Consider the following 13,194-nt stretch of genomic DNA (forward strand, 5'->3'; position numbering starts at 1 on the left):
TAAGCGCTTGCCTGTGAAGCCTAAGGACCCCAGTTCGAGGCTCGATTCCCCAGGACCCGCATTAGCCAGATGCACAAGGGGGCGCACGTGTCTGGAGTTCCTTTGCAGTGGCTGGAGGCCCTGGCGCGCCCATTCTCTCTCTCTCTCTCTCCTCTCTGTCACTCTCAAATAAATAAATTTTAAAAACCATGTTTTTTATAGAAGTAGAGAGCTCTTACCTAGTAGCATATGTGAAAGGCCCTGGGTTCCAGCCCCAGTTCTGGAAAAAAAAACAAAAAAACCATAGATGTGTACTTTACTATTTTATTCAAACTAGTGTGGGAGTTATTTTATTTTTTTTCACCCATTTATTTTCATGCTGAATTTACTCCTGTGCTGCAAGTTTTTGTTTCTTCAGGTTTTTCTGGGATATCTTTTTCTTCTGTGCAACCTCCTGTTCTGGTTTAGGAACAACCTTCTCCTTTTCAGTGAGGGTCATCTCGATGCGGCAGGGAGAGCCCATGTAGGGGTCAATCCGACCGTGATCTCTGTAATCACAGCGGCGCATCTTGGGTGCCTTGTTCACCTGACTATGTTCAATGACCAGAGAATCCACATCTAAGCCCTTCCGTTCAGCATTACTGTCTGCATTTTTAAGCATGTGCAGCAGACATTCAGCATCCTTTTTGGGCCACCGACCCTGTGTCCAGCCCCACTGTTTAGCCTGGGCACACCTACCAGCTCCACCATGGTGTTGCCGAAATGGCACATACTGCTTCTTTTAAAGTGACATCCTTCAGACACTTGGTGTCTCTTCAGCTATGCATTCCCTTGATGGCCTGAGCAGAGTTTCACGGGTGCTCTTAAAGTGAACACAAAGATTTGAACCCCTTGATTTGCATGATTTTGTGGGGTTTTCTGGGTCAAGAGAGTAGCGAACCATTTGCACAAGTCACCTCAAGCCGCTGAAAGGAAGCGGGTAGTTACTTTCTTATTGCTGTGAACAAATAAATCCCTCGGCAGAAGCAATTTAAGGAAGGAAAGGGTTTATTTTGTTTTGAAGGGACACAGGCAGTGAAGGCATGGCGGGCCTGCGGGTTTTACTGCAGTCAGGGTCAGGAAGCAGAGGCCAAGCAAGAAGTGGGCTGGGCCTCAAGGCCTGTCCTGCCCCACCCGCCCCCCAGTGACTCACTTCCTACAGTGAGGATCCACCTCTTACAGACTCCACAGCCTTCCAAACTGTGTCATCTGCTAGGGACCAGGTGAGGGTGTGGGGGATGTTTGACATGCCAACCACAGCAATTGACATATGCAAAGTGCTACTGGTTTAGTGTGCAATCAATATCAAATTATCAATGAGATGACAGACATCCTGTGTCCTGTGTGAGCCCCGTTTTGAAAGCTGTGTGTGTTTCAAGCTTCTAATGGTTCTCAGCTCAGGGGTGCCCATTCCACTGGCTTTCTCGCCTCATCAGTTAGCCTGCCCTCCGCCACCCCCACAGGGCAGCTCAGCTCCCCATGACTCGGTTCTTAACTCAGACGACAATGACCTCCTGCTTCACAGAATGGGAAAACCGTGGTCTGGAGAGAGATTTTCCTGCTGTCTCTGTCCTCAGTCTCGTGACCATGAAAAATTAGGCTCACCGATGACGAAGAGGTTGATGAAGAGTGAGTAAAGAAGATTTACCGAGAAAAATGTGAAAAGGCCCCATAACGTCGGAGCCAGCATGCTTAGGATCTTGGCCGGCATCCAGAGAAGAGAAAGAAAGGAGGAGCAGGAAAGTTACACTTTCTGAGTTAGAACAGCGGGCGGCCCAGCAGTGAGGGTCTGTGAGCAAAAGGGCTCTGAGGGAGGGAAGGGCCTCTAGGGGTAGAGTTTGTCCTTGTTAAAGGGACGGCTATCCCTCCTGCCTCCTTTGTCTGTCTGTAGATGAGGGGTGGTCTGGACCAGGTGTCAGGCTCTATTGAGTTAACTCTTATGTTTGTTTTGTTTTTAGAGGTAGGATCTCACTCTGGCTCAGGCTGACCTGGAATTCACTATGGAGTCTCAGGGTGGCCTCGAACTCTCGGCCATCCTCCTACCTCTGCCTCCCCAGTGTTGGGATTAAAGGCATGCACCACTACACCTGGCTTTTGTTTTAATTTTTATTTATTTTAGAAAGAGAGAAAGTGGGAGAAAGAGAGAGAGAGAGAGAGAGAGAGAGAGAGAGAGAGAGAGAGAGAGAGAGTGTGCCAGGACCTCTAGTCACTACAAACAAATCCAGATGCATATGCCACCCTGTGCATTTGGTTTATATGGGTTCTGGCGAATCGAGCCTGAGTCTTTAGGCTTTGCAGGCAAACACCTTAATCACTAAGCCATCTTTCTGTCTCTCCAGCTGAATTAACTTTAAAAAAAAATGTTCATTTATTTGCAAATGGAGATAGACACAGAGAATGGGCACACCAGGGCCTCTAGCCACTGCAAATGAACTCCAGATGCATGCGCCACTTTGTGCATCTGGCTTTACATGGGTCCTGGGGAATTGGACCCAGGTCATTAGGCTTTGCTGGCAGGCACCTTAACTGCTGAGTCATCTCTCCAACCCTGGGTTAAGAGAAGGAACCATAGCTCTATCACCTCCATCATCCTTTTCAAAACAGGGAGAGAAGAGGTGGAGTCTTTCTAAGCCTGCTAATTTCTGCCTACTTCTAATGCAGTGACTTCTCAGGCCCCACACTACGTGGGCACCATCTCATGGCGGAGGACACTTATGTCTGACTCTGGCCATTTGGACACTCCTCCTGCCCCCGTCCCCTCCCCCACCTGATCCATTACTTACAAATTCCCTTTTAGCAAATGGGCCTAGAAAACAAGCAGGGGTTGCTATCCTAATATCAGACAGGGTAGACTTTAGTCCGACGTTAGTCAAGAAAGATAAGGAAGGTCACTTTATATTGATTAAGGGCACACTCCAACAGGAGGACATTACAATCCTAAACATATATGCACCTAACATGGGGGCTCCCAAATTAGTCAAACAAACACTATTAGAACTAAGGTCACAGATAACACCAAACACAGTGGTGGTGGGTGACTTTAACACCCCACTCTCATCAAATGACAGGTCATCCAGGGAAAGAATAAACAGAGAGGCATCTGGACTAAATGAGGTCATAGAAGGAATGGACCTAACAGATATATACAGGACATTTCATCCAAAGGCTGTAGTATATACATTCTTTTCAGCAGCACATGGAACATTCTCTAAAATAGACCATATATTAGGACACAAAGCAAATCTTAACAAATTCAGGAAAATTGAAATAATTCCTTGCATTCTATCTGACCACAATGGAATTAAACTACAAATCAGTAGCAAGAAAGGCTATAGAGCATACACAAAATCATGGAAACTAAACAATACACTACTAAATGATGAGTGGGTCAATGAAGAAATCAAAAAGGAAATCAAAAAATTTATAGAGTCAAATGATAATGAGAACACAACATACCAAAATCTCTGGGACACAATGAAGGCAGTTCTAATAGGTAAATTTATAGCCTTAAGTGCCTATATTAAGAAATTAGAAAGGTCGCAAGTAAACGACCTAATGCTTCGCCTTAAAGCCTTGGAAAAAGAAGAACAAGGCAAACCAAAAATCAGTAGACGGGAAGAAATAATAAAGATTAGGGCAGAAATTAATGAAATAGAAACAAAAAGAACAATCCAAAGAATTAATGAAACAAAGAGTTGGTTCTTTGAAAGGATAAACAAGATTGATAAACCCTTAGCAAATCTGACCAAAAGAAAGAGAGAAGAGACACAAATTAATAAAATCAGAGATGAACAAGGTAACATCACAACAGATTCCAGAGAAATTCAAAAAATCATAGGGACATACTATAAAAGCATGTACTCCACAAAGTATGAAAATCTGAAAGAAATGGATGATTTCCTTGATCTATATGACCTACCTAAATTAAATCAAAATGAGATTAATCACTTAAATAGACCTATACCAAACATGGAGATCCGATCAGTTATCAATAATCTCCCAACTAAAAAAAGCCCAGGCCCGGATGGATTCACTGCTGAATTTTACCAGACTTTTAAGGAAGAGCTAACACCATTGCTTCTTAAGCTTTTCCAGGAAATAGAAAAAGAAGGAATTCTACCTTTTAGCCCATCTTGCTCCTAAGTGCCACCTTGGTTCTCCATTAACAAGTCCGATTCTCTCCTTTTGAGCCTGGTTCCTTACTTAGACCCCCCCCCTGCCAAATGCTGCTGGGTTTCTCTTCCTGCCCTGCTCACCACAGGGCCTGGAGAAAGTGGTGACCTCCCGATGGATCATGTCCCTGCCTCCTGGGTGCCTCTCATCTGAAGCCCGTGCCATGGGACCCCTCCTGCCCCTCTGGCGGCAGCTATCCATCCTCCACGGGCTCCGCCGCTCCATGCCGAGAACAGGACTTCCTCATCGGTCCTCATGACAGTGTCCTTGCTCTGTGGATGCTCTATCACCTCCATAGCCAAGGTGACAATGTCCCAGTACCTGGCTGCTCACTTCCTTGGTTTCTGCTCCTCCTCTGCCCACCGACTCCTAGCTATGCTAGATAGGCCGAAAGGGGAAGGGGGAACCCCACACGGTAGGTAGATCAAGGCAGATGAGGACACAGTTTCCCCGTCTGCCCCATGATGATGGCCACGCCCACCTTACAAATTGCTGCTTTTTGAAATATTTTATTTATCTATTTATTTATTTATTTAGGAGAGAGAGAATGGCATTGCCAGAGCTTCTAGCCACTGTAGATGAACTCCTGACACATGCGCCACCTTGTGCATCTGGCTTACGTGGGTTCTGGATAATTGAACATGGGTTCTTTGGCTTTTTTGTGGTTGGGGGGCAGGCAAACTCCTTAACCACGAAGCCATCTCTCCAGCCCGCAAATTGCTACTTTGATTCCCAGTCTCTCCTTCTCTCAATGAATGGGGATTAGTCAGGTAACTTTATTTTCAGGTAGCCAGTCAGGAAGGGGTCCAAAGAGATGTCACAGTGCCTGCCTGCCTCGGCAGAACCAGAGTTCAGCATCTGATCCGGTCTACCCAATCAGCGCTCTCTCTTCTGCTCAGGTGTGCTCTCTAGGACTCACCTGAGCCTGAGGGTAAGAGCCACCACAATGAGATTGTAAATAGATCCTTACTAGGTGGACATGGCCCCTATTTTGGCGTTTAACCTCTCCTGAACCGCCAGCTCTCTGCTCTGTTAAACCCCCTGGTCTCCTCCTGGCCAGGCTGAGAAGTGGGGGGAACCCCTAACCCTACTTGGGCTCTCTTCCTGCTCCTGCCTTCCACATGACAGAAACTCTCTGTACTTTCTTCTCTTTCTTTTTCTTAGTCTAATAACGCCTAAGAATTATCCTCTGGTCTATGGATTTAATTCTTTGTTTGTTTGTTTGTTTTTTATTTTGAGGTAGGGTCTCACTCTAGCCCAGGCTGACCTGGAATTCACTATGTGGTCTGTAGGGTGGCCTCAAACTCACAGCGATCCTCCTGCCTCTGCCTCTCAAGTGCTGGGATTAAAGGCGTGCACCACCATGCCTGTCTTTTAAAAAATTGTTTATGTATTTATTTGCAAGCAGATAAGAGACAAAGACAATGACACACTAGGGTCTCCAGCCACGGCAAAAGAACTCCAGGTGCATGCACCACTTTGTGCATCTGGCTTTATGTGTGTACTAGGGACTTGAACTCGGGTCATTAGGCTTTGCAGGCAAGCGCCTTAACTTTCCAGCCCTGGGTTTAATTCTCTAAACTCATAAGACAAGGATCTGGTGACACCCTGAATTTATTGGTGCGTTGGTGTATGGGTGTATTGACAAGGAGCCCTGTTGCAGTCAGGTTCGCATTGCTGGTAGAAATCACCTGACCAAGAGCAGCTTGTGGGAAAAAGAGGTTTATTTTGGCTTACAGGCTTGTGGGGAAGCTCCACGATGTCAGGGGAAAACAACGGCATGAACAGAGGGTGGGCATCACCCCATGGCCAACATAAGGTGAACAATAGCAACAAGAGAGTGTGCCAAACACTGGCATGGGGAAACTGGCTATAACACCCATAAGCCCACCCCCAACAATACACTCCCTCCAGGAAGTGTTAATCCCCAAATCTCCATCAGCTGGGAACCTAGCATTCAGAACAGCTAAGTTTATGGGGGACACCTGAATCAAACCACCATAAGCCCCAACACTCCTGTTAGACCCAGATACCATTCCACGTACTCATGGGCTCTCGGGTTCATGGGCACCTCCTCTGGGTCCTGCTGAAGGTCTCTTGTGCCTCAAGCTTGGAGACACGGGTGGGGAGGGGACTTCATTCTTTTCAGATGCCTTGTGCTAGACATCATGATGTCCACCCTCTGTTAGCGTCTTGGTGATCCACAGTGTGGATTCTGCCTCTGTCACTTGCTTGCCAGGGGACCATGGACACTTCACTTCCCTCGGGTACAGAGCCTCACGGGGTTGCTGGATAAGGACCTGAAAGCAATAGGAGAGCCTGGGGCAGCACGGGCCAGGCTCCTAGAGAAGCCTGTGCCATGCAGGGCCCTTTCTAGTTAAGTCTCAGATCAGATCGCATTTGAACTTCAGTTCCGTCTCCTGCTAGCCTTGTGGTTTGGACAAGTGACATAAGCTCTGAGCTTGTTTTCTTTCCTGCCAACTGTGGGTAAAAAGTCACTTCCTCAATAAAGTGCCACCGGAATTATTGGAGGAGGCTTCCCTGGCAGAGAATCCTGCAGAACTCCTTGCCAGCTCCGACTTCCTCTCTTTCCTGAAAATTCTAGGGGAGTTGACATTTCCCAGGATCCTTTGCAGTGTGATAAGGTCATGTGATAGACTTGTGACTAATGGACTGTGGGCCTTATCTCTTTAAGAACTCCTATATAGGGCTGTGAAGATGGCTCAGTGGTTAAAGGTACTTGCTTACAAAACCTGCCAGCCTGGGTTCCCCAGTGCCCACAAAAACCCAAATGCACAAGGTGGCCATGCGTCTGAAGTTCATTTGCTGTGGCAAGAGACCCTGGCACATCCACGTTTTCTCTGTCTCACTCTCAAATAAATAGTTAAAATACTTACAGTATAAAGGACTCCTACATAAACCTTTATGCCTCCCCACCTCCTGTCAACGGATGCAAAAGTCTAGGATTTTTCCTGCTTTCTATCCTTGATTCTCATACTGTGGTCCTCCGTGTGTGTCTGGGTCTTAGAATTACACTGAGTCAGATATGGGTGTGTGTGTGGGGGGGAGGGAGGGTGTAGCTGAGCTTTAACATGTCTTCCAGGAGATTCAAATGTACGATCCAGTTCAAGAATCCCTGCCCTAGGGTTAGAGATGACTTAGCAGTTAAAGTGCTTGCCTGTTAAGCCTAAGGACCCCGGCTTGAGGCTTGATTCCCCAGGATCCACGTTAGCCAGATGCACAAGGGGACGCACGCATCTGGAGTTCGTTTGCAGTGGCTGGAACCCTGGTCCGCCCACCCTTTCCCCTCCCTCCCTTCCTTCTTCCCTTTCCCTCCTCCCCAGTAAATAAATAAAAATATTAGAAAAAGGGCTGGGGAAATGGCATAGCAGTTAAGGCGTTTGCCTGTGAAGCCTAAAGACCCTGGTTCAATTCCCCAGGACCCATGTAAGCGAGATGCACAAGGGAGTGCATGCATCTGGAGTTCATTAGCAGTGGCTGGAGGCCCTAATGCGCCAATTCTCTCTTTCTCTCTGCCTCTTCCTCTATCTCTCTCTCAAATAAATAAAAATATATTTTTTAATTTTTTTCTTATTTTTATTTATTTATTTGAGAGCGACAGACACAGAGAGAAAGAGGGAGAGAGAGAGAGAGAGAGAGAGAGAGAGAGAGAGAGAGAGAGAGAAAGGGAGAGAATGGGTGCACCAGGGCTTCCAGCCACTACAAAGAAACTCCAGACGCATGCACCTCCTTGTGCATTTGGCTAATGTGGGTCCTGGGGAATCGAGCCTCGAACCAGGGTCCTTAGGCTTCACAGGTAAGCCCTTAACCGCTAAGCAATTTCTCCAGCTCTATAAAATATTTTTTAAAAAATGAATACCCGCCCTAGAAGACGACAAAGACACCAGACGGAAGTGTGGTTCCCCAGGATGGCAGAAAGCAAGCGCCCTCGCTCAGGCACAGTTAATGGCAGCTCACCTGCCCCCCCATCCCCCCATCTCCCCGATGTAGCATTCAACCAGCCTGAGGCAGAGTCAGTATGGAAAAGCTGCCATGTGGAGCTGGGAGAAAGCTCGGGTGCGGACCTGAGTGCTCATGAGGACCTGAGTTCCATCCCCAGAACCCATAAACATGCTGGCCATGGGGTGTGTCATCTCAGCACAGGGTGGACAAAGACAGGCAGATCCCGGGCCAGCCAGTTAGCCTCCTTGGTGGGTTCCAAGCCAACGAGAGACCTCGACTCAGAAAAACCAGAACTGGGCGTGGTGGCGCACGCCTTCAATGCCAGCCCTTGGGAGGCAGAGGTGGGAGAATTGCCACTAGTTCCAGGCCACCCTGAGACTGCATAGTGAATTCAAAGGCCTGCGCTAGAACGAGGCTCTACCTCAAAAAACCGAAAACGAAAACAAAACAAAACAAAAAATCGTGTAGGGCTGGGAAGAGGATGTGGCTCGGTGGTTAAAGACATTTACCCGTAAAGCTTGTTGGCTCAGGTTCAATTCCCCAGCACCCACATAAAGCTGAACCCCCAAAATATCACGTTTGACTTTCATGTGCATCAGTGGCAAGTGACCTTGGTGAATGCATGTGGTGTGTGGGCACACACATGCACACACACACACACACACACACACACACACACACACCCCACACCAATAAATAACTACTTTCAAAAAAGGTGGACAGCATTCCTGAGGGTGACACCTGAGGTTGTCCTCTGGCCTTCACAAGCACGTGCAGATATATGCACACGCATACACACACACACACACACACACACACACACACACACACACACACACACACGGAAAAGCTGGAAGTGTTGTTACAGTGGCCTTCGCTGCTCTTCACCCACCCTCAAATGTCGGCATGGGGACTTTGGGGTGGGGAGTGCACTGAGTGGCTACGTCCCAACGGTGACATTCTGGGGAGGAGGCTTCCTGGAGCTCTTGCAGTCTGAAGCGAACTTCAGGTCGGAATTGCAGTGGCTTGGGGGTGGGTGGTGGAGGCTGTTGCCCACAGTGAGTGACCTCCCCAGGCAAGGTGGCAGGAAGCCGGAGACAGGCATCAACCCAGCATCCTTCAATTAACCATCATCCCTGACCCCATCGGGGTTGGCGGAAGTGCTGGCGCTTTCCGGCACTCAGACCCACCTGCCTGGAGGGCTGGAGGCCTCAGCAGCTGGGGCGATGGCACCTGAAGGTCGTCCCCCAGCCCCGTCTAACAGAGCCCTGCTTATTCCAGAGACCTGCAGAGGGTTAGTAGGTGGGGGGCTGGGCTGTAGGGAGGAAGTGTCAGAGAGCAATCACAAGGGGTCAGGATGACCTCTCAGCCCAGCCTGGGGGTACACATGCCACGTGTGGGCCAGGCCAGACCTTGCTTTCTTGCAGCCCAGGGTTGGAGGGCGGAGCAGGGGAGAAGATCTGGCCCATTTGTGTAGCAGGAAGGACGCATGCTTGTCACCATTGCTGCCTTTTATTTTTTATTTTATTTTTAATTTTTTTGTTCATTTTTTATTTATTTATTTGAGAGCGGCAGACACAGAGAGAAAGACAGATAGAGGGAGAGAGAGAGAATGGGCGCGCCAGGGCTTCCAGCCTCTGCAAACGAACTCCAGACGCGTGCGCCCCCTTGTGCATCTGGCTAACATGGGACCTGGGGAACCGAGCCTTGAACCGGGGTCCTTAGGCTTCACAGGCAAGCGCTTAACAGCTAAGCCATCTCTCCAGCCCTGCCTTTTATTTTGGTTGGGGTAGATGAGATAGCATGCGTAGTCCGTAAGGATGCCTACAGCCTCCTGGCCACCACCTCGCGCCCTTGGTCCTCCCCTCTCGTGGACGCACAGAGGTTTGTTGGTTTGGTTTGGTTTTTCAAGGTAGGGTCTCACGCTAGCTACCTCAGGCTGATCTGGAATTCACTATGTGTCGCCTCAGGGTGGCCTTGAACTCACGGTGATCCTCCTAATTCTGCCTCCCGAGTGCTGGATTAAAGGCAGGCACCACCATGCCTAGCTTTGCTTTGGTTTTTTGAGGTAGGGTCTCACTCTAGCTCAGGCTGACCTGGAATTCACTATGTAGTTGCAGGGTGGCCTTGAACTCACAGAAATCCTCATACTTCAGCCTCCCTAGTACTGGGATTAAAGTTGTGTACCACTCCACCCAGCCCTCAAATCAAACCAAACCAAACAAAATTACATTGGCTGGAGAAATGGCTCAATGGTTAAAAGCAGTTTCTTGCAAAGTCTGACAGCCTGAGTTTAATTCCCTAGTATCCATATAAAGCCAAATGCACAAAGTGGCACATGCATCTGGAATTTACATTGGCAGGAGACCCTGATGTGCCCATATTCCCTCTTCCCCTCCCTTTCTCTGCTTGCAAATAAATTTTTAGAAAAATTTTAAAATTTAAAAGTATATAATGTGAATTGCTCATTATGTTCATTACTAAATGCACAAGGCATTTGGCACGTTTGCACTGTTGAGCAGCCATTGCAATCATCCATTTCTAGACACGTTATTTACACCCTCAAGTTAACATTTTTTTTTTTTTTTACCCATTAAACACTAATTCCTCATTTACATCTCTCCATAGCTCCTGATCACTGCCATTTATGATGATTAGTGTCTGGTTGTCAACTTGATAGGATTTAGGATCACCATGGAAACAAATCTCTTGGCGTGTCTGTTAGAGAGTTTCTAGATTGATTAAGATAGGAAGCCCCATCCTAACTGTGAACAATGCCATTTCATAGTCTGCAGTCCTGCACTGTATAGAATGGAGAGAGCCAGCTGACAGCAGCCTTCATCACTCTGCTTCCTCACTCTGCCGAATGCGACCAGCTGCCTCCAGCTCCTGCCCCCGGGCCTCCTCCTCCATGGTGGATGGTGGCCTGGAACTGTAAACTGGAACACACCGGTCATCCTTTAACTTGATTATTTTATTTTATTTTTTATATGAGAGAGAGAAAAACAAAGAATGGGCATGCCAGGGCCTTTAGCCACCACAGACAAACTCTAGATGCATGCATCACCTTATGCATCTGGCTTTATGTGGGTGCTAGGGAATTGAACCTGAGTCCTTAGGCTTTGCAGTCAAGTGCCTTAACCGCTGAGCCACCTCTACAGGCCCTAAATTGATTTTTGTCTGGTATTTTATCCCAGCAACAAGTGGGTTAGTAATACTGCATTCCACTTTCTGTCTCTCTGGATTTAGGTGTCTCATGACAGTGGGCTTATACAGTGTTTGCCCTTTTGTGTCTCAATCTCTTTCTTTTTTTGTAAATTGTTTTTGTTTTTATTTAATTAATTATTTGAGAATGACAGACAGAGAGAGAACGAGACAGATAGATAGAGCAAGAATGGGCATGCCAGGGCCTCCAGCCACTGCAAACGAACTCCTGATGCATGCACCACCTTGTTCATCTGGCTTATGTGGGTCCTGGGGAATCGAGCCTCAAACCGGGGTCCTTAGGCCTCACAGGCAAGTGCTTAACCACTAAGCCATATCTCCAGCGCTCCTTTTTTTGAGTAGCTACCCTTTCTTTTTATTTTATTTATTTAAGAAAGAGAGAGAAAGAGGCAGATAGAGAGACTTGGCACACCAGGACCTCCAGCCACTGCAAGCGAACTCCAGATGCCTGCACCATCTTGTGAATCTGGTTTTACATGGGTCCTGGGGAATCAAACCTGGGTCCTTTGGCTTTTGCCAGCAAGCGCCTTAACTGCTGAGCCATCTCATCAGCCCCTCAGTTCCTTTCAAAGCCAAAGTAGATTCACTATGTAGAAGTGCCACATACCTTCTATCCACCTAGCCGTGTTATTTCCATCTTTGAGCTTTTGGGTGACACACCTGTCGTCAGCATTGATGCACGTTTGTCCCTGCTGTCCGTTCTTCCGCACGCATCCCTACACGGCTCACGGCTGGGTCCAACGATGATCCTGTGTCTAGGCAGAAACCTCCATCCAGGCCTCCTCAGCAGTGCACCATTTCACACCCCACCAGCAGGGCACAAGGGCACTCTCACTGTTGACCTCGTACTCCCTGAGTGGCCACGGAGGACAGGGGTTTATGTCCTGGCAAGGCCAACACCTCATCTTTGTCAGGACATACTTAAGGAGTGGAAGATGGACTGTGCGTCATCATTATCTCCATCCACAGAGCGAAGATAAGAGTTTCTCTCTGTTCTGCCAAGAAGACCCAGGCCTACACTGGACACCAATGCTAGTCCACCTCTTACTGAGACCTGTGCTTAGGGAAGGCCACACCCCCAAGGGACCTCTTAGCCAATGAATGCATGCTGGGGGCACAGGGGCGAGGCCAGCTCCTAGGAGATCTGGGGGTTCTAGGATGGCTGAGCTGGGTCCCAGGATGCTCTCCGCCACTGTTCTTGAGTCTTAAGCCCTCCGCCCCCTCTCCCTTTCACACTGGCTTTAATCATTCCTCCAGCCTCTTTAGACTCCTTCCAGTTTCCCTGCTAGGAAAATGCTGGGTGTTTATTCCTGTCTGGCTGTGCTTCTTGGACAGTTTGGACTAACAAGCAAGCCTTACGAAGATACAACAACCTCCTTAAAAAAAAAATGGAGACAGAGAAAGAATGGCATCTAGCCACCGCAAATGAGCCCCAAACGCATGCAGCCACCTTGTGCATCTGGCTTTACACGGGTACTGGGGAATCAAACCTGAGTCCTTAGGCTTCACAGGCAAGCACCTTAACCGCTAAGCCATCCCTCCAGCCCAACAGCCTCCTTTAACAGAGGTGGAAAAGGAGACCCAAGAACAGAAAACTTGCTCCTGGTCAGTGGGAAGCAGGGGCCAGGATAAAGCTTACCTGACTTTCTGGCCTTGGCCTTGGGGAGTTTTAGGACTGAGTGTTGACAGCAAGAATCCAGGGGGCACTAGCGAGACAGTCTGGGGTGATGTGTTCTGGACTGAGGGCAGGGTCAGCACGTCCCTGGGCAAATGTGATGGCTTCAGGAAGTAGGGTGAGTGTCCAGTGAGGTGAGG

General features: G+C 48.2%; 1 pseudogene; it reads right to left on the reverse strand.

The window, feature by feature from the left end:
• Positions 1-343: 343 nt before the first annotated feature.
• On the reverse strand, positions 344-922 carry LOC101594003 (annotated as a pseudogene).
• Positions 923-13,194: the final 12,272 nt, after the last annotated feature.

The sequence above is a fragment of the Jaculus jaculus genome, chromosome 13 (assembly GCF_020740685.1).
Source record: "Jaculus jaculus isolate mJacJac1 chromosome 13, mJacJac1.mat.Y.cur, whole genome shotgun sequence".
Classification (NCBI taxonomy): Eukaryota; Metazoa; Chordata; class Mammalia; order Rodentia; family Dipodidae; genus Jaculus; species Jaculus jaculus.